This window comes from Phaseolus vulgaris, chromosome 4, assembly GCF_051622355.1.
Source record: "Phaseolus vulgaris cultivar YP4 chromosome 4, ASM5162235v1, whole genome shotgun sequence".
NCBI lineage: Eukaryota > Viridiplantae > Streptophyta > Magnoliopsida > Fabales > Fabaceae > Phaseolus > Phaseolus vulgaris.
Genome location: NC_143501.1, coordinates 39,878,591 through 39,904,688, shown reverse-complemented (window position 1 = coordinate 39,904,688; position 26,098 = coordinate 39,878,591). Strand labels below are relative to the sequence as shown.

Here is a 26,098-nt window from a genome sequence, read left to right as displayed (position 1 = left end):
ATATATATTTGATTTTAAAAAAACTTATATATGTTTTTGTTATGAAATAATTGGTATTTAAAGTTTTTGTTGTCTTTGTAGATTTATTTTTCATTCTTGGAATTTTATTTTATTTTTTTCCAAAATAATTTTCTTATAATATACATTATAAATTTTTAGTCATTAAAATTTTCAAGAAAGACTAATTCAAAGTGAAATTATAGTTTTAAAAGAATTAAAAAATAATAATAACTGAAATAGAAATTACAAGGTAAATTTTAAAAATTATTACAGAGGTTATAGCTAAAAATGGAGTATATTTTCATGACTAAAAAATTTAAATTTAAAAAACTAACGTATCAATTGTCTTATTATTATTACTTAATTTTTATTATTATTTAAAAATATTGCAATATTGTTCAAGAATGACTCTCTCGAATTAGCCATGGTAGCCTTTTCACCAAATTTTGTGGTGATTAAGCAAAAATACACCTCAAGTAAGTCATAAGACAACGATTCACAACTTTAGTGTGTCCATCAGTTTGTGGAGGGTAACTTGTAGGTTGGTGGTGTGTATGTATGGAGAATGCAAGTGAAAAATAGGAGAATGATTAAGCTATTAGATTTTAAAAAACTGGTGGGTTGTTTTTATAAATATCTGAAGGTTGCTTCTTCATTCACCCATAGGTTCTTGCCACACCCGCATAGTAAACATGCATTTATGTTTTTGTCCTTTAGTTAAAAAAGAAATAAATCCCAACTAGATTTTTCGTTCTATTCCTTCTTTTGATTTCTCTCCCGACACACCATATCATCTATCCGAACATGTCTAGAACCATATTTTCATCGGTTAAAGATTTAGTGATTGTATATAAAAGTTGAGCTCATTTAATTGTTAGTTTGTGGTTGTGTGATAGAAAAAAATAGTTTTTTTTTAAATGTATTTCACTATTTTCTTGTACTAGTTTTATTGCACTAATTTTTTCTCGTATTCTATGAACATTTTGGATTATGTAATTTAAAATTCATTTTTGGAAAAAATACATTTCGAATTATTAAATCGATTTTTTTTTCAAATCCGAAAAAGACTTTCCGATTAATGATTCTAGAATGTATTATTTTGAAAAAAAAATGAATTCTGTGAAAGTCTTTTCCAAATATGGAATTAGATTATAGAATATGTAATCCAAGATACTCTTTTTTGAAAAAATACATTCTTAATTAAGTAATTCAGAAACTAATCCTAAATACAGTTTGGATTATGTAACTCGAAGGTTCAAAAATATGAAAATACTTTAAACTTTTTTAGCATTTTTAAACAGGAGTATTTTGGGAATTACAAAAATTATAGGAGTGTTGAAAGAACCTATGAGGAAGCATGAATGGAGGTGCAATGAGAATTTGCCTTTTGAGAAAAGTGGTCTCGACAAGATGAAGCTCACTCCTACGTATTTTCGTAGTTTTGGAAATAGGAAATTGTTTTTTTTTTTTTTTTTTATATTCTTAATTTTCAATTTTATTTTGTTTTTTTTTTGTTTTTTATATATTTTTATAGAAAAATAATATTGAGTAAACTGTGGATGCATACAATCATATAGTTACTTAAATAATTATTTTAAAATTCAATTTCTAAGATGCCTTTTTAATTCAAATTATTTAAAAAATTTAAATCCATGACGAGAAACCGGGTGCTTGAAAAAAAAAGTTGGATTGAAGCATAAGGAGGAGGAAAATAAAAGGAAGATGGGATGACCAGAGGAAATCTAATGGTGTGAATAGAAAGTGTGTTTTTTTTTTTTTATTTACAAATTTTATTTGTTATAATTAAAAACATAAAACGAATTATTAATAATAATATCGGTATAATAATAGTAAAAATAATATTCATAATAATAATATTATTAATAATATTAATAAACATACAAATAATAAAAAATGATAATAATATTAGTACTAGGAATAATAAGTCTCTTTAATTAAATTATGACAACAAAACGGAAACAAAGCTTACACTTAAAAAAAGCAAATCAGAAATTAAAATTAATTCAAATTACTAGAAGGGTTCACAAAATTAACTTCGAACATACAATTTGCTAACTCAAAACTTTTATTTTTAACTTATATTTTAAATTTCAATTTATACTCTAAATCAGACATTGAAATTTTGTAATGATTTTTTCCTTTTAATTATTTCAATTGTTTTAAGTTTTATTTTAATTTCTAATTTAAATAAATCAACAGTCTAAAAAATAGGCAATGAAAAAAGTTGATAAAATATAGTAAATCCGCTTTAATTAAAACAAATACTGAAGAATATTTTATTAATATTAAACTTAATTTTGTCATAAGGAAAAAAAATCCCAAATTAATTTTGGAAACATGGAAAATAATGACTTTCAAAAAAAAATTATGCAAATTATAATCTTTTAATAATTTGAATTTCAAATATAAACATATTATATATATATATATATATATATATATATATATATCAGAGAATCACTATTTTACTTAATTAACAACATAAAAATTTACACATATTATGTGAGAAAAATATAAAGATAATACAACATTTAATTCAAATCACGTCCTAATATTTCTTACATGATAATATCTTTATAGTAATTCAAATCAGTAAAATAATTTACTCACAACTTAACTATGTATTTATATTTATTAATTTTTTTTCAATAATTTTATGATAATTGATTTGTATATTGTGAAAAATATTCTCTTACAAAATATTATATAAATTTGTATAATTTTTATCTTTAAATTTAATCTAAAATATTATATATAAATAAAATCCGAATTTTACATTCATACTTATATATAATTTACAAAGTGTACATAAATCTACTTATTTTATAAAAAATTTAAAGACAAATAAAAAATTTACAGACAACCTATTTAGTCTTTTTAGAATTTTATCTATAAAGTTACCATAAATGTATGAAAAGAACATAGAAAGACCAAATTCTATTTAATCAGTAGTATTGGTGAAAAATTTATTCAAAATTAATGCTCATATAAGATTAAATATATAAAATAACATAAAAATCAATAATTAGGTGGTGGTTGATTAAGATCAAAATCACGACCTAAAACACCAGATTTACTGCTACTACCAGTATTACCACGATTATGAACCCATTTGTGTACCTTTAAACCTTGTTTGGTATTAAACGCTAAGCCACATTGAGGACATTCAAAACTTTTAGGAGGCATTGGAGGCCTATAATGGATCCTCTTGTGTATCTCTATACCACGTTTGGTTGCCATTTCTTCACCACATATGTCGCATGCGTAATCCTTCCAATCCTCCTCTTGCTTTCGCTTTCCTAGGCAACCGAACATTTTTAAATTTGAATATTAATAAGATACGAGTGTGGATGATCATATGCAAGAAATCACACCTATAAATACTTGCTCAAATTCAAAACAAATCTTTTGAACAATTTCTTGTTTTTTCTACCATGCATTACTTCCAATATACTTATTATTATAATTATATTGCATGTTATTTAATATTTTTTTGCCAAAGATATATATAATGTCTTATACTCTATATTATTTCTAACTATATAATTTTGTGACCAAATATTCTTTTAACAACTATACATCTTTTTTTTATGTATTTCAATCATTCTAAGTTTTAATTTATATTTCATGTTCTAAAAATCTAAAAATTTGGTCTAAAGAATTAACAAATGAGATATTCCAAAAATACTGATGAATATTTTACATTTAAATTTATTGTTATTAATAAATATTGATGAATCTTTTTAAGTTTTAATTTAAGTAAGATAATAAGTTTTAGATTTTATATATTTTAATGTTAGTATATAAATATTTTTATATCACTTTATAGTATAATAAAATTATAGGATTATATTTTTTAATTACTATAATAGTTTTATTAATATTGATTCTACCTCAATTCATACATGAAACCTTCAAATATTGTCTTGAAGAGTTGAATCACCCTTTTTATTTTAAAAATTTTAATTTCATAAACTTGATTTTGTCACTTTGAAACTATAATATAAAGAAGTAAAATAAATGATAATGATAATTTGCTTGATTTTTTTAAAAGTGATATTCTTCAAGATTTAGGGTTTAATTATATGAATTCATTGATGTTTTCCTTAAATTCAGAACAAATCTTTTCAACAATATCTTATTTTATCTAACATGACTTACTTCCAATATTGTAACAGCGTGCTTTTAAAAAAAAAAACACCAACAGAAGCTTTGCCCCCCACCACCAGTGCCTTTCATTTTCTTCTTTTTCTCTCTCTCTCTCCAATTCTCTTCTCTCCCTCTCTCTTAATTTCTCTCCCAAACTTCATCTATTTTAGAATCTGATCATACCACGCTGTAGCAGAGGAGTTAAGGAACATTTCTACCCGATCAGATTTTCAAACAGAGTAAGTTCATTTTTACTCTAAATATCCTTTGTTCTCTGTTTTTCCTTAGGATTTAGTCATCAATCTTGGTGGGGTCAGTTGAGAAGTTTAATCCTCTCAACTTATTATATTATATACTGAAATTTTGTTCTGTTTGGATAATTTGCATTAGGCCCGTAAATCTTGAAGCTTATCCAAACGGTGGGGAATAAAATTCTAAAAGTTGCTTGGAAAGCAAGAAATAGAGGTAAGGGAAGCTAAATTTAATTTTTAATAGCACCCTAGGATAGAAGATCTGAATGCGGAAGGGACGTGGTCCCAATATTCAATTTCTCTTGCAGGGATGTTGTGTGTTTATTTATATTGGGTTGTTTGTTTATATATTATTTAAATTTGTGGAAATATTGGGTTTTGATGATTTAGTATTAAAGTGTATTTTTTTATGTCAAATAAACTTTTGAATATTGTGGATAACTTTTTGAATGATATTGTATGACGAAATGGTATGAAATTGAATTCATACATTTGGGATAATGTATGGATTGATGTTTGTTGTGTATTAAGTATTGATGTCGGGATAATGTATGGACTGATGTTTGCTGTGTATTAAGTATTGATGCCTATGTGGTAACAGAGATCTCCGAGCTTCACTGATGATCTAAGTCACATAGACTAAGATATCAGGTGGTGAGAAGCTGATGGGGGAGTTCATGCACACCGTGACATATGAGATGCACGGCTTGGGTTGTATTGAACTTACCCTGATCCTTTCTGTTGGATTCGCTGGTAATCTTTGGATCAGGTGTTAGTCTCTGGTAGGACTTACTTAATACGGGTCTTCCGGAAGACGTTGTTTGTTGAATATCTTGAATGTGTAGATCCATGTGAGATCTATGTGATTGTTTTATTGTTGAGATTTGAAGAAGATTGAATAATTTGAGAAATTGATCATGTAACTTGGTTTTCTCTTTTGATTTAATTGTGTATATTATAAAATTCTATTTTCACTAGCTTACCCTTGCTTTTCTTGTTGTGTTTGAACTGCAATGACTGTACTATGTACACGAGCAGATGACCATACAGGTGCAAGAGAGCCTTAGAGGGTTCAGAGTCTTATTTTGAGTTGTGGATATGTAAATTGTATTTCTATAAATCCTAATCATGTATTAGGAATGTTTTTGAAAAACTCCAAGTTTGTATAGAAACTGGTAGAACTTTTATTGTAATAGTTATATGTATTTTCCGGGGTGTTACATTTAATGGTATCAGAGCGGTTCATCCTTAGGATAACCTGAGGGTAGTGGGTTTATTTTGTTTCTCTTGCGTGTAGATTTTTGTTTAAGTTTAGCCTCAAGACTTAGTTAAAAGTTTCTAATGAGATGTTTGACAAAGTTGTTTTTCTTGAAATCTTGTTTGTGTTCGAGTCAAGTTAATTGTTATGAATAAAGATGAAAGTATTAAGAGTGAAAAGAATCTTGATAGAGTGGTGATGGTGCACACTCATGACTAGATCAAGATTATTTTCTATCTTAATTCTAAGTAGCTAGAATACATTTTAGAGATAAGTCTTGATTGATTTTGTATCTATTTTGTGTGATTATTTATTTTAAGTTAATTTGTCTTAAAGATGTAGCTGAAAATTTTAGTAGTTTCTAATCCAATTCTTTATGTGCTTAGTAGATGGCACGTAGACCACCTACTCCTCCTCCACCAGTAGATATGCCCAACTTAGCTCGGGCAATAGAGATGATGGCAACAGCCTTGCAACAACAGAGTGCTACTATGGCACAACAGCATCAGGCCGCCCTTCATCAATTAGAAACAGCTAGATTAGCAGCAGAAGCATCTCAGCTTCATCAACAACCCCATACCTTTAGTCTGGAGGATTTTCTAAGACATAATCCACCCAGATTTAATGGCAAGGTAAATCCAGATGGAGCAGACCAGTGGGTGAGAGACATAGAAAGAATCTTTGAAGCTACTCAATGCCCTGAAGAGAGAAAGTTATCTTATGCCATCTATATGCTTATTGAAGAAGCTGAGTTTTGGTGGATAGGCATGAAGCAAATGATGGAAGACAAAGGAGAAGATGCCACTTGGGAGAACTTCAAAGTAAGATTCCTGGAGGAGTATTTTCCTGATAGTGTCAGGTATGCAAAAGAAATTGAATTCATGCAGCTGGAACAAGGAAATCTTTCAGTCACAGAATATGCTACTCGGTTCAAACACCTAGCTAGATTCTACACCCAAACCATGACTGAGGCTTGGAGATGTAGAAAATTTGAGTTTGGATTGAAGCAAGAACTTAAAGAAGTGGTGATTCCTATGTCCATTAGAGATTTCCCTGCCCTAGTGGAGAAAGCAAAAGTAGTGGAGAGTTTGAAAAGTAGTAGCAGACTTGCTAAGCCTCAAGTGGGAGGACCTTCTAAAAGCATGCCTAAATATGAAGATAGAAAGAAACCTTATTTCAAACCTCAATCTTATAGCAGTGGAAGACCCAGTTCTCAATCACCACCTAGTTTCAGATGTTTTAGATGCGGTGGGCCACATGTTGTTAGATTTTGCCCTCATCCAGTGTTAAATGTGACATGTGATAGATGTCACAGGTATGGTCATGCAACAAAAGACTGTCGTGTCCAATTGGGAGCTCCAAATTCTGGCGGAGTGCAGCAAGTACAACAAAATAGTAATCAAAAACCCAAAGCTGCTGGCAGAGTTTTTGCTATTAGTGGAGTTGAAGCTTCACAGTCTGATAGCCTTGTTAGAGGTATTTGTTCTATCCTTGGAACACAATTATCTGTATTGTTTGATTCTGGGGCAACCCATTCTTTTATATCTTTTGATTGTGCTAAGAAACTTAAGTTGCCAGTCCGAGAATTAGAATTTGAGTTGGTGGTATCTACACCAACAGAAGGTATTATAGTAACTTCTTCCATGTGTGCTGAGTGTCCAGTAATTATAGATGGGCAGAGATAGAAGATCAACATGATTTGTATACCTCTAAAAGATTTGGAGGTTATCTTGGGAATGGATTGGTTGTCTGCTAATCATATCCTTATAGATTGTGGTCGGAAGAAGTTAATTTTCCCTAAATTAGAAAGAATGCAGGTTATCTCAGCTCATCAGTTTGAGAGAGAGATACGAGAAGGTGCAGAATGTTTTATGCTCTTGGCTTGTTCTATAGTTACTGATAAAGTACAAAAAGATATGTTTGTAGTTCAGGAGTTTATGGATGTATTTCCTGATGAGATTCCTGGACTTCCACCTAAAAGAGAGATAGAGTTTGCAATAGACTTGATTCCCGGAGCAGGCCCTGTGTCAATTTCTCCATATCAGATGGCACCAGCGGAGTTAGCTGAATTGAAGAAACAACTAGAAGACTTATTGGAAAAGCAATTCATTCGACCTAGTGTTTCTCCATGGGGAGCTCCAGTGCTATTAGTGAAGAAGAAAGATGGTTCGTCACGTCTATGCATAGATTACAGACAATTAAACAAGTTAACAATAAAGAATAAATATCCTCTTCCTAGAATTGATGACTTGATGGATCAGTTGCATGGGGCAGTTGTCTTTTCTAAGATAGATCTGCGCTCAGGTTATCACCAAATTTCAGTGAAAGCGGAAGATGTTCAGAAGACTGCTTTTAGATCAAGGTATGGTCACTATGAATTTCTGGTTATGCCATTTGGGGTGACTAATGCTCCCGCTATTTTAATGGATTATATGAATCGGATATTCAGACCTTTTCTTGATAAGTTTGTGGTAGTGTTCATAGATGATATATTGATCTATTCTCGTACAAGGGAAGAACATGCAGAACATCTTAGAATCGTCCTGGACATTTTGAGAGAAAAACAGTTATATGCTAAACTTTCAAAATGTGACTTCTGGATGTCAGAAATACAATTTTTAGGACATGTCATCTCTGCACAGGGAATATCAGTAGATCCTTCTAAAGTGGAGGTTGTACTTCAGTGGGAACGTCCTAAAACAGTTACAGAAATTAGAAGCTTTGTCGGGTTAGCAGGCTATTACAGGAGATTTATAGAAGGCTTTTCTAAAATAGTGGCTCCTTTGACCCAATTGACTAGAAAGGATCATCCTTTTGCATGGACTGAACAATGTGAGAAAAGCTTTGAAGAGTTGAAAAGAAGGTTGACTAATGCTCCTGTATTGACAATCCCTGATACCAATCAGTCTTTTGAAGTTTTCTGTGATGCTTCCTATCAGGGATTGGGTTGTGTTCTAATGCAGAATAAGAAAGTTGTTGCCTACGCTTCTCGTCAGTTAAAGGTGCATGAAAGAAATTATCCAACTCATGATCTAGAATTGGCAGCAGTTGTCTTTGCTTTAAAAATATGGAGACATTTTCTTTACGGAGTTAGTTTTAATGTGTTCAGTGATCATAAAAGCTTGAAGTATTTGTTTGATCAGAAGGAGTTAAATATGAGGCAGAGGAGATGGATTGAATTTTTAAAAGACTATGATTTCCAGTTAATATATCATCCTGGGAAGGCAAATATTGTTGCAGATGCGTTGAGTCGTAAAAAGATACAAATGTCGTCGCTTATGATTAGAGAGCTAGCATTGATTGAAGATTTCAGGAGTATGAATTTGGAGGTTTCCATGTCTTCAAATTGCATTAGTTGTAATACACTTGTTATAACTAATGAATTTCTAGAGAAGGTGAAGGAGAAGCAGTTGGAAGATTCAAAATTGAAGAACTTCATGGGCTTATTAAATACTGACAAAGCTAAAGACTTCTCTTTAGGAGTGGATGGTATTTTGAGATTCAAAAATAGAATATGTATACCAGAGGATAATGAACTAAAGCAAACAGTGTTATCTGAAGGTCATAAAAGCAAACTCAGTTTACACCCAGGGATGACCAAGATGTATCAAGATCTCAAGAAGTCTTATTGGTGGCATGGCATGAAGAATGATGTGGCCAAGTTTGTAGCTGCTTGCTTGACTTGTCAGAAATCAAAGATTGAACATCAACGACCTGGAGGCATGTTAACTCAGTTAGACATTCCAGTGTGGAAGTGGGATAGTATCTCAATGGATTTTGTTACCCACTTACCACGTACTTTGAGGAAGCATGACTCTGTTTGGGTCATAGTGCACAGGCTAACAAAGACGGCACACTTCCTACCTATAGACTTGAGAATCTCTATGCGGAAGTTGGCCCAGATTTACATAGATGAAATAGTCAGATTGCATGGTGTACCCTCCAGCATAGTTTCAGATAGAGATCCTAAATTCACCTCCAGATTCTGGCAAACACTTCAAGAAGCTTTGGGGACTAAACTCAGACTTAGTTCAGCATACCATCCTCAAACTGATGGACAATCAGAGAGAACTATCCAGTCCTTAGAAGATTTGCTTAGGACTTGTGTGTTAGATCATTTGGGCAGTTGGGATGAAATTCTACCATTGGTAGAGTTCACTTACAATAACAGTTACCAAGCTAGCATAGGAATGACTCCTTTTGAGGCATTGTACGGAAGAAAGTGTAGGACACCTCTGTGCTGGTTTCAGGATGGTGAGAGTGTGTTAATTGGACCAGAATTAATACAACAAACCAATGAGAAAGTCAAAATGATTCAGGAAAGATTGAAAACATCTCTCAGCAGGCAAAAATCTTATGCAGATCAAAGAAGAAGACCTTTAGAATTCTCTGCGGGTGAGCATGTCTTTTTGAGAGTTACACCGTTCACTGGTGTAGGAAGAGCACTCAAATCCAAGAAATTGACTCCTAAGTTCATAGGACCTTATCAAATTCTCAGGAGAATAGGCCCTGTGGCTTATGAAATTGCTTTGCCTCCTCCTTTAGCTAACATTCACAATATTTTCCATGTATCCCAGCTACGAAAGTATGTGCCTGATCCTAGTCACATTCTAGAGTCTGATTCCATCCAGGTGAAAGAAAATCTGTCATTTGAAATGAAGCCAATCAAAATTATAGATTCACAAGTGAAACGACTTCGTGGAAGAAGTATTCCCATGGTGAAAGTATTGTGGGATCTCATATCTGGAGACTCCACTTGGGAAATTGAAGAGGAGATACGAGCATCATACCCTAACCTCTTTCTTGGTAAGTTCATTTTCGAGGACGAAAATTTTTGTAGTTGGAGATAATGTAACAGCGTGTTTTTTAAAAAAAAAACACCAACAGAAGCTTTGCCCCCCCACCACCAGTGCCTTTCATTTTCTTCTTTTTCTCTCTCTCTCTCTCCAATTCTCTTCTCTCCCTCTCTCTTAATTTCTCTCCCAAACTTCATCTATTTTAGAATCTGATCATACCACGCTGTAGCAGAGGAGTTAAGGAACATTTCTACCCGATCAGATTTTCAAACAGAGTAAGTTCATTTTTACTCTAAATATCCTTTGTTCTCTGTTTTTCCTTAGGATTTAGTCATCAATCTTGGTGGGGTCAGTTGAGAAGTTTAATCCTCTCAACTTATTATATTATATACTGAAATTTTGTTCTGTTTGGATAATTTGCATTAGGCCCGTAAATCTTGAAGCTTATCCAAACGGTGGGGAATAAAATTCTAAAAGTTGCTTGGAAAGCAAGCAATTGAGGTAAGGGAAGCTAAATTTAATTTTTAATAGCACCCTAGGATAGAAGATCTGAATGCGGAAGGGACGTGGTCCCAATATTCAATTTCTCTTGCAGGGATGTTGTGTGTTTATTTATATTGGGTTGTTTGTTTATATATTATTTAAATTTGTGGAAATATTGGGTTTTGATGATTTAGTATTAAAGTGTATTTTTTTATGTCAAATAAACTTTTGAATATTGTGGATAACTTTTTGAATGATATTGTATGACGAAATGGTATGAAATTGAATTCATACATTTGGGATAATGTATGGATTGATGTTTGTTGTGTATTAAGTATTGATGTCGGGATAATGTATGGACTGATGTTTGCTGTGTATTAAGTATTGATGCCTATGTGGTAACAGAGATCTCCGAGCTTCACTGATGATCTAAGTCACATAGATTAAGATATCAGGTGGTGAGAAGCTGATGGGGGAGTTCATGCACACCGTGACATATGAGATGCACGGCTTGGGTTGTATTGAACTTACCCTGATCCTTTCTGTTGGATTCGCTGGTAATCTTTGGATCAGGTGTTAGTCTCTGGTAGGACTTACTTAATACGGGTCTTCCGGAAGACGTTGTTTGTTGAATATCTTGAATGTGTAGATCCATGTGAGATCTATGTGATTGTTTTATTGTTGAGATTTGAAGAAGATTGAATAATTTGAGAAATTGATCATGTAACTTGGTTTTCTCTTTTGATTTAATTGTGTATATTATAAAATTCTATTTTCACTAGCTTACCCTTGCTTTTCTTGTTGTGTTTGAACTGCAATGACTGTACTATGTACACGAGCAGATGACCATACAGGTGCAGGAGAGCCTTAGAGGGTTCAGAGTCTTATTTTGAGTTGTGGATATGTAAATTGTATTTCTATAAATCCTAATCATGTATTAGGAATGTTTTTGAAAAACTCCAAGTTTGTATAGAAACTGGTAGAACTTTTATTGTAATAGTTATATGTATTTTCCGGGGTGTTACAAATATACTTATTATTATAATTATATTGCATGTTATTTAATATTTTTTTAACAAAGATGTATTTAATACCCTATAATATATATTATTTCTAACTACATACAAAAAGAACAAAAACTATCATTATGGTTAATTGTCAATATACTATTTGTTAGCTTAAAACTTTTGTATTTAACCTATATTACCATTTCAATTTATATTCTAAATCGGGTTTTGAATAATTTTATGATAAGATATTCTTTTAGTAGCAATCCATCTTTACTTTTAAATTATTTCAATCATTCTAAGTTTTAGTTTAAATTTCATGTTCTAGAAATAAAAAAAATTGGTCTAATGAATTAAAATGAGATATTAAAATAAATACAGATCAATATTTTACATTTAAATTTATTATTATTAATAAATATGGATGAATATTATTAAGTTTTAATTTAAGTAAGATAATAAGTTTTAGTTTTTATATATTTTAATGTTAGTATATGAATATTTTTATATCACTTTATAGTATAATAAAATTATAGTATTATATTTTTTAATTATTATAATAGTTTTATTAATATTGATTCTACCTCAATGAAACCTTTAAATATTGTCTTGAGCAGTTGAATCACCTTTTTAATTTAAATTTTTTTATTTCATAAATTTGATTTTGTCACTTTGAAACTATAATAAAAATAAGTAAAATAAATATCGCATCCCAAATTGAATTTAAAAAATCTTGAAGAAACACCTTAAAAAAAATTATGCAAATTAATGGTATGTCTTTTCATTGTTATAATTTACATGATTAATGATTTAATATAATATTAAAAGATGATAATGATAATTTGCTTTTTTTTTTAAATTGATATTCTTCAAGATTTAGGGTTTAATTATGTAAATCCATGCATGTTTTCCGTAAATTCAAAACAAATATCTTATTTTTTTCTATCATGCATTACTTCCAATATACTTATTATTATAATTATATTGCATGTCATTTAATATTTTTTTACCAAAGATGTATTTAATGCCCTATACTATATTATTTCTAACTACATATAAATAGAAAAAAAATATCATTAAAGTTAATTGTCAATATATTTTTTTAACTCAAAACTTTTATATTTAACCTATATTTACCATTTCAATTTACATTCTAAATAAGGCATTAAATGATAATAATGATAATTTACTTATTTTTTTAAAAACTAACGTATCAATTTTTTCTTATTATTATTACTTATTTTTTATTATTATTTAAAAATATTGCAATATTGTTCAAGAATGACTCTCTCAAATTAAAGGCTAACAACTAATTTTTTATAAAAAATAAATAAAAATATTTCAGCATATTTTTTGTTCTCAAGAATGAAATTAATGGTATTTTATTTTAATTCATGGTAAAACTCTCATGTATCATCTTCTGAAAGTTCATCCTTCCATTTCACAAGAACCTTGGTGGCTGTCATTTCCTTCCTCTTTATAGTTGAATGAAATGAAGGATATGTTGTATTATACCACCACTAGACCATGATAGCCATTTCACACAATTTTGTGGTGATTAAGCACAAATACACCTCAAGCAAGTCCTAAGACAACGATTCACAACTTTCGTGTGTTCATCTGTTTGTGGATGGTAACTTGTAGACATCTGAATCTTCTTTTCTTGCTTTCCATGCTTGTAATGGAGCAACATGAGGGGCTAATTCTTCTCTTTGAGATATAGAGTAATTTGTTCAAATTCTTATGTATTGAGGTGATATTTATCTATAATATTTTGGTTCTTGATTGATGATAATGCTTAACATATTTGAATGCTAGGAATAGATTTGACATGTTAATTGCGGTATAACATTTGTTCTTAATGATAAGAAGTTTTTATAAATATGCGAGAAATCAATGTTTAGAGACTCTCTCAATAACTTGTATGCGATGAATCGATATGAATGATTTTTGTATGTGCATCAATATCAATCAAGATTTAATATTATAATATTTTGAAAAATACAAAAGAGTCAGAAGGATGAACCCCAATCCCAATTTTCCCAATTGACTCATACACATATTTTACTTTGCTTTATTTAATTTCTTACAAAATCATCATACACACAACTTTCCAACAAACTTTTACAAATTGTCTTATATTTAGCGAATATTATACTTAAGAATTTAACTGTTCCTTGTTGGTTCGATATCTGTCCTTAAGGACAAATGATTACTTCTAACACGTAGTTATCAAAGGTATTAAGATCGCTATAACGTCATTTCAAATATGGTACCTTTAATTAAATATGTAAAATAAGCGTATTTTTTTAAAAATATTTATTTTTTCCCCGAAATTCAAAACAGAAACATGCATTACTTCCAATATATTTATTGTTATAATTATATTGCATGTGATTTAATATTTTTTTTTTGCCAAAGATTTGTCTTATATTATATATTATTTCTAACTATATAATTTTGAGATCAGATATTCTTTTAACAACTATCCATCTTTCTTATAATATACATTATATATTGTTAGTCATTAAAATTTTCAAGAAAGAATAATTCAAAGTGAAATTATTGTTTTAAAGGAATTAAAAAAAAGTAATAATAACTGAAATAGAAATTATAAGGACAAAGAGTAATAAATTTTTAGAAATTATTATAGAGGTTATAAGTAAAAATTGACTATATTTTCATGACTAAAAATATTTAAATCTAAAAAACTAACGTATCAATTTATGATTATTTTATTATTACTTATAAATAGTACAATATTGTTTAAGAATAACTCTCTTAAATTAAATGTTAACAACTAAATTTATAAAAAAAAAATAAAAAACAAATAAAATTATTTCAGTATATTCTTGTTGTCAATAATGAAAATGAAGGGTATTTTGTTTTTAATTCATAGTAAAACTCCCATGTAACATCTTCTCGAAGTTCATGCTTTCATTTCACAAGCACCTTGGTGGTTGTCATTTCCTTCCTCTTTACAGTGATCCTATCCATAATGGCTTCGGGCTCCTTCTCCTGTAACTTTTCCCCAGCTTGGTAAGGCAACTCAGTGGAGACTACTGAATCTCCCACAAACTTCTTGAGTTGAGATATGTTGAACACATTATGAATCTTTAAGTTTATGGGAAGTTCTAATTATTAGGCTACTTCGTCCACCTTGAACATAACTCTATAAGGCCAAAATATTTGAGGCTTAGTTTGGCATTAGGCCTAAAACTCACTGAGATTTTTCTATAGCGGGACTTGTCCATACATAATTTTGTATAGTATAGCCTTAGTTGTAGTGTGATATGTTGTATTATACCACAACTTGATCAGGGTAGCCATTTCACCCAATTTTGTGGTGATTAAGCACAAATATACCTCAACTAAGTCCCAAGACAGCGATTCACAACTTTTGTGTGTCCATCAGTTTGTGGATGGTAACTTGTAGACAACTGAATCTTTCTTTTCTTACTTTCCATGCTTGTAATGAAAAACATGAATGACTAATTCTTTTATTTGAGATATTGATTCGTTTGTTCAAACTCTTATGTATTTAGGTGATATTTATCTATAATATTTTAGTTCTTGATTGATCATAATAAGGGTGGTCATGGATTGAATTTTGAAAAATCCAAATATTTGGAATAGATTTTAAATCCAAATCTATATTTTTTTATAAAACTAATTTGAATTTTTACATGATCCATATCCAAATATTTGGATTGGATTTTAAATCCAAATCCATGTTTTTTTATAAAATCAATTTGGATTTTTATAAATCCAAATCCAATTCAAATCCATATTTCTATAAAAAGAATTAATTGAATTTTAAAACTAAATTTATATATTTTTTAAAATCTACCAATATTAATATAAAAATATGTAAAAAATTAATATCATATAAATATTAAGAAAATATAATAAAATAATAATTTAATAATACTAAAAATTAAAATTACAGATAATCAATATTTAGTGATACAGAAAAAATAATTATATACAATTACAAACTATACATAAAATTGGTGATTTTATTTTATGTTATTGCTAAAGTAACGAGGGTAAAAAATCAACCATTGAATTTATATTTTACTTAGAATATTCTTTAAATGTAAATATATTTTTTGATAAAATTTGTTGGTATATTACTGTTTGCATATGGTCCCTCTCAAGTGTATATACCTAAAGACAATTTAAAATCTATACAATATTTAAGTGAAGAAAAAAAAATTGTTTGTGAAAAAAATAAAAAATCCAAATATTTGAATCAAATTTATAATCCAAATCCATATTTTTTATAAAAATAATTTGAAAATTCAAATCCAAATTAGATTTTATATCTAAATCCATATTTTTATAAAAAAAATAAGGTAAATTGTATTTTAAATAAAAATCCATGTATTTTTTTAAAAATTAACATAATATTAATATATTAATATAATAACATGTAAAAGAGTTGAATATTATAAATATTAAGAAAATATAATAAAATTATAATTTAATAATACTAAAAAAAATAAGCATAACATAATATATACATTCTTAACATTAAAATATACCTACCTATTAAAATACACCTACCTATAATACTTTAATTAAAACTTGAAAATATTTTATTAATTTATTATGTATAAAATATTGGAACTAATAAAATTATAAAAAAATTGTATAAGAATTGATTGCTTTATGAGTGTGTGTGAGAGAGCAAATAAAACTACAAAAAGCTGGAGAGAGGGTGCAGGAGAGAGGGAACCGAAAATTACAAAAAGCGGGAGAGAGAGGCACCAGAGTGAGAGTCAGCTTTCAAAAATTTGGATTGAAAATTTAGATTTTCCAATTTCTAAAATCTATATAAACAAAATGGATATCTCATCTAAAAATATAATAAAATGTGGATCAAATTAAAAACTAGATTTAGATAAATGGATTTTTAATGAATTAGAGCAGTGTAAAGGTGGAGCATTTTGACAAAACTAAATTTTTTGCCCAGCCCTAGATCATAATGCTTAACATATTTGAATGCTAGGAATATATTTGACATGCTAATTGCTTTATAACATCAGTTCATTATGATAAGGAGTTTTTATAAATAGGAAAAAAATCGATATTTATGAGACTCTCTCAATAACTTTGTATGCGAGGAATTGATATGAATGATATTCATATGTGCATCAATATCAATCAAGATTGAATATTATAATCTTTTCAAAAATACAAAATAGTAAGAAGGGACGAACCCCAATTCCAATTTTCCAAATTGACTCACACACATCTTTTACTTTGCTTTATTTAATTTCTTGCAAACTCATCATACACACAACTTTTCAACAAACTTTTACAAATTGTCTTATATTTAGTGAATATTATACTTAAGAATTTAACTCTTACTTTTGGGTTCGATATCCGTCCTTAAGGACATATGATTACTTTTAACACGTACATTTGCCGTAAAATAGTTATCAAAGGTATTAGGATCGCTATAACGTCATTCCAAAGACGGTACCTTTAATTAAATATGTAAAATGAGTCTATATTTTTTAAAATGTTTATTTTTTTCCCAAAAGTCAAAACAGAAACATGTTTAAAAACAAAAAAAAATAGTTTTTAATTTTTTTATTTGGGCAATAAGGATATACCTTGGTCGTACATATTTTCGTTCATAACGAAAAATCAAAATTTATGTAGCTCTAAGGGTTTATTTGAAAATGATTGTTTTAGAGTGAGTTGAGCACTTGTAAAACGGTATAAGTAAAATCGATTTTTGTGAAAAGTAATCTCGAGAAGGATGAACCTCTCTATTTCTGTTTCTAACATAAATAAAAGATCACATAGTCATGGTAGTCGGCACTCGACTTTTTGTTTGGGAAAAAATTGTTTATTTATTGTTATTCTTAATTTTTTTTATTATTAATTTTTATACTTTTATCTAAAAAGAATATTGAATAAAAAGTGATGCAAACAATCATATAATTACTCAAATAATTATTTTAGCAATTCAAATTTAAATAGTTTTCTTGAGAAATTAAAAGCGAGTTGGTCTGTAAAAATAAAAAGGGGTGATTGATAACAAAAGTGTTGGGCTAGCTGAATGGGCCCAGACTTATTTGGTTTGGAGGTTTAAAATGGAGGGTGATGAATAGTGAAATTACTGGCCAGCAGAATAGAACCATGTTTGTGTACAAAAGGTGGTGCATAATATTAAAATGTGTGGTGAAAATAGTGGAAATGTTAAGGGTGGGAAAAGAGTATCAAATAGCCGAAATCCGAGGTCTGCATTTTGGTCCAGGCTTAAAAGGCTGGTGGTGTGTATGTATGAAGAATGAAAGTGACAAATAGCAGAAATGATAGGCCAGCATACAGACACAGAACTAAAAAACCTGGTGGACTGCTTGTATGGAAAGCGCAAGTGATAAATAGTACAAATTTTGGTTAAAAGGCTGGTGATAGGATAAGGTTTAAAACTGGTGGTTTTCTTCATTCACCCTAGAGGTTCTACAGACGGTTTCTTCCTGCACCTCCTTAGGTTCTTCTGTCATCCCATTCACAACGTGAAAATATCTTTTTTATCCTTCTTGTGTCACCCTCATAGAGTAGCTTCTGGATTATGTAATCTGGACACGCATTTGAAAAAAGTCTTCCGAATTATGTAATTTGGAAGTTAAAAAAGACTTTCGGATTACATAATCTGGAAACTAATCATGCATCCGAATAAAAGCTTCCGAATTATGTAATCTGGAAGCTAATTACGAATTTGGAAAAACACTTTCAAATTATGTAATCCAAAATATTACATAGGGGAATTTTTGGAAATATGAAAATTTGTGGAGGTGAGAGAAGAATATATAGAGGTGCAAGAAGAAGCAGCCGTTTTGCGACACACGCATTATGCATTTATGTTTTTATCCTTTAGTTAAAAAAGAAATAAATCTTAACTAGATTTTTTCTTCTATATTCCTTTTTCTGATTTCTCTCACGACGCACCCCACATATCCTATCCCAGCATGGACAAAACCATATTTTCACCGGTTAAAGATTTATTGGTGATTGTATACAAAATTTGTACCTATCCTATCCCAGCATGGACAAAACCATATTTTCACCGGTTAAAGATTTATTGGTGATTGTATACAAAATTTGTACGCATTTTATAGGTAGTATGGGTTGTGTGATAAAAAAAAGTTAGTTTTGTTTTTAATTTTTTTTAATGTATTTCACTATTTTCTTGCACTAGCTTCATTGCATTAATTTTTTCCTGTATTTTATGAACATTTCATATTATCTAATCTAGAATTCACTTTTGAAAAAACACATTTGGAATTATATAATTGATTTTTTTTTTCAAATCCGAAAAAGACTTTCATATTATCGAATCTAAAATGTATTATTTTCAAAAAATTAATTCATGATTACATAATTGAAAGTATTTTCCAAATATGTAATTAGCTTATAGAATATGTAATCTATAATAATTTTTTGACAAAATATATTTTGAATTAAGTAATTTAGAAGCTAATCCCAAATATAGTTAGGATAATGTAATTCGAAGGTTCAAAAATATGAAAACACTTAGCATTTTTACACAGGAGTATTGCGAGAATTACAAAAGTTATAGGGGTGCTGAAAGAACCTATGAAGATGCATGAAGAATGGTATGGAGGTGCAAGGAGAATTTACCTTTTGAGAAAAGTGATCTCGACAAGGACGAACCTCACTCCTATGTTTTTTTGTTGATATTCTTAATTTTGAAATTTTTGTATTTTGTGTATTTTTTTATATTTTTATATTTGTATCAAAAAATAATATTGAGTAAAAAGTGAGGTATACAATCATACAATTACTTATAATTATTTAAAAATTGAAATTCTAAGATTTCTTTTTTTTAGAAATTAAAAGCGCTTGTGTATATAAAAATATAGAGGGGTTGCAAATAACAAAAGTGCTGGGTCAGATGAAAAGGCCCAGGCTTATTTGGTTAGGGAGGTGTTTATATTAAAAGCATGAGTGACGAATAGTGAAATTACAGGGCCAGTAGAATGGACCCAGGTTTGTCTACCGAAGGTGGTTCAGAATATTAAATGTGGGGTGAAAATAGTGGAAGCCTTATTGGGTCCAGTCTTATTTGGTAAGGAAGGTGAGGATCTTAAAAGAGTGGGTGGCGAATTGTGAAATTACTGGGCCAGCAGAACTGACCCAGGTTTGTGTACAAATGGTGGTGCAGAATATTAAAAGCGTGGTGCTAATTGTTTAAGCCTTGTGGGTGGAAATCGGTGACAAATAACATCAATGTGGGCCAGCGTATAGGTCCAGGCTTAAAAGGCTAGTGGGGTTTATGTATGAGAACGCAAGTGACAAATAGCAAAAAAGCTGGCGAGATTTTGAAAAACTGGAACAAATTCTCCCTCCACCCATAGCTTCTTCCTTCCTCATCCATAATAAATGTGAAATTCTTTTTTTAGTCTTTCTTAAAAGTTTAAATGCTTGTCAAGAAACAAAGTGCGTGAACAGAAAAAAGTTGGACTGAAACATAAAGAGGGAAATAAAAGAAAGAGGGGATGACAAGAAAAAATCTGAAGGTGTGAATAGCAAACGTGTTTTTTTTAGTAACAAATTTTATTTAGTGCTAATTTTATTTGTTAATAATTAAAAAAATAAAAATAATTATTAATAATAATATCGATAATAATACTACAATAATATTCATAATAATAATATTAATAAACATAAAAATAATAAAAAATGATAATAATAATGTTAATAATAATATAAATATTAATAATAATATGAATAATAATATTAATAATATTAGTACTAGTAATAATAACTCTCTTTGATTAAATTATGACAACAAAACAGAAACGAAACTTAGACCTAAAAAAGCAAATCAGAAGTTAAAACTAATTCAAATTACTAGAAGGGTTCACAAGGATTAATTGACAATATTTTGTTAACTCAAAACTTTTATTTCTAACTTATATTTTGAATTTCAATTTATATTCTAAATTAGACATTGAAATTTTGTGACGAGATATTCTTTCAATAGCTAAGATTTTTTCCTTTTAATTATTTCAATTGTTTTAAGTTTTGTTTTAATTTCTAGTTTTAAGAAACCAACAATTTGGTCTAAAGAATAGACAATGAAAGATGAAAAGTTGCTAAAACTAGCAAACCCGTTTCAATTAAATAATACTGAAAAATATTTTACATTTAAATTTATTTTATTAATAAATACAGATAAATATTATTAAATTTTAATTTAAGCAAGATAATATATTTATTTTAATTTTTATATATTTTAATGTTTATATAAATATTTTTATATTACTTTTTAGTATAATAAAATTACAGTATTATATTTTTTAATTACTATAATAGTTTTATTAATATTGATTCTACCTCCATGTAAATTATAAATATTGTATTGACAACTTAAATCACCGTTTTAATTTTCAAAATATTAATTTCATACACTTGATTTTATCATTATTATATAAGAAAAGAAAAATAAACATATTCCAAATTGAATTTCAAATATAAACATATTATATTTATAGAGAATCACGGTTTTACTTAATTAACAACATCAAAATTTACCCATTTTATAATATTATAATATTAGATGTAGAAAAAATATAAGAATGTTATAACATTTAATTCAAATAAAAAACTAATATTTCTTACATGATCATGTCATTAAAGTAATTTAAATCAGTAAAAGGATTTACTCATAACTTAATTATCTATTTATATTTATTAACTTTATTTCAATATTCTTTTTATAGTAATTGATTTGTATATTGTTCTCGCCGGTTGATTCTTTTATCGGTTGATTTGGGTTGAACGACCCTTTTCGGATCTGTCTCTTCTAGATATTGATTTACGTCTCTTTGTTGCACTAGAATGTGACTCCGTTGCAACAGAGGGTGTCCTACCCGTTGATTACACTCTGAAGATAAAGTCAGTGAGGGCTTACGAAAATGTAAGCAGTTTTCAGTCTAGTGTGCAAAAACAACGTACCTTCACTTGGGGTCTCAATCCTTTCTTATAACTATTTATGTAACAACTTTCGTTCACGAGAATATAATCTCAACTGAAAACATTTAATCTTTTATCCTAACAGAAAAACCATCTGCCACGGGCATCACTTACTTTCAGGTGCTGACTGCAGGTTAACGTTCTGTTATGCGTGTGCACCCTTATCTTTGTTGATCAAGAGTGATCAAGAGCTTTGAATAATCAAAATCCAAGGTGTTTGATGAAAGGATGAAGTTGTTGTTGTGTGTGGGTGGGATCTGTTGAATCAAGTGTGTTCAAGCTTTGAAGAATCCAAATCCTAAGCGTTTGATGGAAGGCTGAAGGTGCTTGATGTTGATGAGGTGCTTTAGAATAGGATATGGGGTAGATTATATTTGTAATCCACTCTTTATCGAATCTAAAGCTTAATTGTTTTAAAATCTTTTAAGTTTAAAGTGTTTTTCAAAACTAAGTGAAAAACAACCTATTGTTTTGTCGAAACAACCGATTGTTTTATACTTAGGTGTTTTTGAAAAAGTTTGAAAACTGTTTTGGATGGTTGACTTGCTGTCAAACCAAAACAACCGATTGATTCGCTATTTCAACCGATTGTTTGTTTGAAATCCTAACAGAAACAATTTTGTTTGTTAAAATAGCTTTAATTGATTTCATAACTGAATACGCTTATGCTTTGAATGCTTTGACCAAGATTTGAATACTATAAATAGTTTGTTAATGGTTTATAACAAACAACAAGAAAGAAAAACAAATTTGAGTTTTTCAAAGAGTTTTCAAGCATTCGAGTTTTCACCTTGAGGTTTGGTTATTCAAGAGAGAAGTGGAATAGGATTACTCTGTATTGATTTCAGTTGATTCTGTAACAGTGTAGTTCGTTCTGTAATTTGTGTACATTCTGGTGTTGTAAAGCCAAGAAGGGTTGTGTGCTCTTGAGGTTGTCAAGATCAACATTCTTGGTGTGCATGTGGTGAGCCAAAGGAAGTGTGTGTCTTGAGGGGATCAAGGTCACTTCTTTGGTGGTGTGTGTATGTAATCTGGATTTGATTACCTAGTGGTTTCTGGGAAACTGGATGTAGCTCTTGGGTTAAGAGTGAACTAGTATAAACTGTTTGTGCATTTCTCTTTTCCTTAAACTCTTTAATTTCAGTTGTTGTTATTTTTATTGGTATAAACAACCGATTGTTTCTGCGAAACAACCGATTGTTTTTTTTGTTGCTTTTCTGTTTTAAGCTTTGTTCTTGGCAAACTAAATTCCTAAATCTGGTTTCTTGCAAAGAATTTCATTCTATCTTAAAAAGTTTGCGAAAACCCCCTTTAAACCATTCACCCCCCCCCCCCCCCCCCCCCTCTAGTTTAAAGCCATACATTCTAACAAGATCTGGGTAGATTAAAGTGTAATCCAATCCCTTGTTGAATCTAAAACTGATGTGAATTAAAACCTTTTTAAAAAATGGATGTTTTTCTAACCAAGTGAAAAACAACTTGTTGTTTTATCGAATCAACCGGTTGTTTTGCTCTTAGAAATTTTTGAAAAAGGTTGAAAGCTGTTTGACTTGGTTGACTTTGCTGTCAAACCAAATCAATCGGTTGTTTCATGATTTCAACCGATTGTGTCTTTGAAAATCCTAACATAATTCAGTTTTGATTGATGAATCTGTCTTAAATGATTTCTAATTGAATACGCTCTTGTTTTAAATGTTTTTAACCATCCTTTGGAAGTATATATAGTTTGTTATACGCTTCTGGACGGTAAGAAACAATTTTGAGAATTCCGTTTGGCAAATTTGATCTCAAGTTTTCAAGATTCACATCAAGCTTTGGATTTTAAAGTGAGAGTGGAATAGGATTGCAATTGTATACTTTTCAGTTGTGCTTTGATCAGGTGTAATCTTTTCTCAATCTTTTGTATTTCTGTATTTGTGTTGCCAAAGAGTGTTGTGTGTTCTTGAGGTGTTCAAGATCAACACCCTTGGTGTGGTTTGCCAAAGGTAGTGTGTTTCTCGAGGGGTTCAAGGTCATTACTTTAGTGTGTGGTGTTTGTAATCTGGTTTTGATTGCATAGTGGATTACCCAGTGGTTACTGGGGACTGGATGTAGCTCTTGGTGTAAGAGTGAACCAGTATAAATCTGTTTGTGTGATTCTCTCTTTCCCTGATCTTACATATATTTGTTTTAAGTTTTTTTTTTTATTAACTGTTGATAAAAGGTTGAATCGCAAAAACATCCGGTTGATTTTTTGGAAATCAACTAAAACAACTTTGTGGCTTTGCTTTCCTTAGTTTCTTTCTTTGTCATTCTTCATTGAGTTTCATTATACCTTCAAAGTTTTAGAAAATCTTTTATAAACAATTCACCCCCTCTTGTTTAAGGCCATACATTCTAACAATCTTTGGGTGCTTCTCTTTTACTTTCAACATGTATTTTATTAATACGAAACTAAAATGTAACAAATAACAAACATGCACACATAACAAATAACAAACACGCACCCATAACAACCACATGTGCACACTTATCTATAAGTAGATACAATGTGCCTCACTCATATGGAAGACTCATTATAATTATATCTTACTGGGCTTACCAATAAAACTGGGCCAAACTCGTGACCCACACCCTGGGCCCAATAGCCGAGCTGATCACTCATCAGCCCAAACCGAGAACCGAGCTATCACCAACTCAAACCGAGAACCGAACTCCTGCCCAGTACACAAGCCCCTGAGGCTCAAGTTTAACTAGGCTAAGCGAAGAGTCTTCCGAGTGCTTCTGACGTGACAATTTCTCAGTGGGTAGGTGAGTCGCGATGCACAAAGCGTCCCTGAAGTGACATCCCATCATACCTAGTCTCAAGCGCACACGTGACGTGTCATCGATGGTGGGGAAACCTTTACCGTTTCAAATTCCTCTTCACAAAACCCTTTAGCGCCACACTGTTCCATTACTTTCAACTCAAAGACTCTCCTCCTTCTCTACCTTATCATTGCTCACAGTTCCCATGCTCTTGACATTTCTAAGACCAAAAAACTTCCAACTTTCAATCGCAACAGGTATTTTACTTTCCTCAAACTCCATCGCGCATTCATATCACCGATTTGTATTGCCTGATTTTACCTCTGACATTCATGATTAATGCCTGATTATATCCTCGAGCTTTCTTGGTTAATACTTGATCTGGACTTACCTGTTAATTAATTTCTGGTCAATGACAAATAATTATTTGCCCTTTGTATGCATGAATTATAATTGTACCTCTGTCTCCTTGTCTAAATTCAATTTGTATTCCTGCTTGTGTATGTGTTTTTAGATACAACCCGCCATGGATTATAAAACCCTATACGCCTGGGCTCCCCATAACCTTATAGAAGAAACCTCTTTCTATACCTCCCATGATCGAATAGTAACTCTTAGGAAAAGTGGTTGCCATTTTGGTAGGAATAATGATAACATAAACCTAGTTCCTTGTAGAGAAGATGAACTCGTTTGCTACGATGAAACCTCAGACCCTGAAGGTCCTTTTTGCTACTTTTATGCCACTATTTTTAAAAAAAGTCCTTTTGCGTCTTCCCCTTACCATCTTCGAAAAAGAATTATTGACCGAACTAAATGTTGCCCCAGCCCAGCTACACCCAAATAGCTGGGCATTTATCTGAGCTTTCTCCATTCTCTGCTCCCAGCTTGGCCTTTTGCCCTTTGCCCTTTGCCCTTTGTGGAGGTCTTTCTTTACTTTTTTGAGGTAAAAAAATTGGCCGTCAACTTTGGGTATCTCTTAACGGTGCCCTTAAAAGAGGTTTGCTCACCCTCTTCTAATCTTCTTATAAAAACTTCAAAGGGAATTTTTTAAAGCTTCATGCCAACAAGGCCCATCCAAGCCTTTTAGACGGGTTTTCCCTATATTGGACCCAAAATCCCAGCTTCAAGGTTGCTCGGTGCCTGGAAGATCTGCCTCCTTCCGATCACGAGGTCTGCAAATTTTTATCGAGCCTACAAGTTGTTTTTGACACCACATTCCTCTTGAGCAAGGAATTCACCCCAAATTCCTTGAAGAAATATACTAATACACCTCCTTCTTTAGCCTTAACGAGCCCGATTCTTCTTCATAAACTGTAACTGTTTCTT

At 30.3% G+C, this 26,098-nt stretch overlaps 1 long non-coding RNA gene across 1 annotated transcript; it reads left to right on the top strand.

The window, feature by feature from the left end:
- The first annotated feature begins 10,584 nt into the window (after window positions 1-10,584).
- On the top strand, window positions 10,585-11,969 carry LOC150028056 (uncharacterized). Its single transcript, XR_016520322.1, has 3 exons — window positions 10,585-10,750; window positions 10,902-10,976; window positions 11,801-11,969. It is a non-coding gene; the product is annotated as an uncharacterized LOC150028056 (long non-coding RNA).
- Window positions 11,970-26,098: the final 14,129 nt, after the last annotated feature.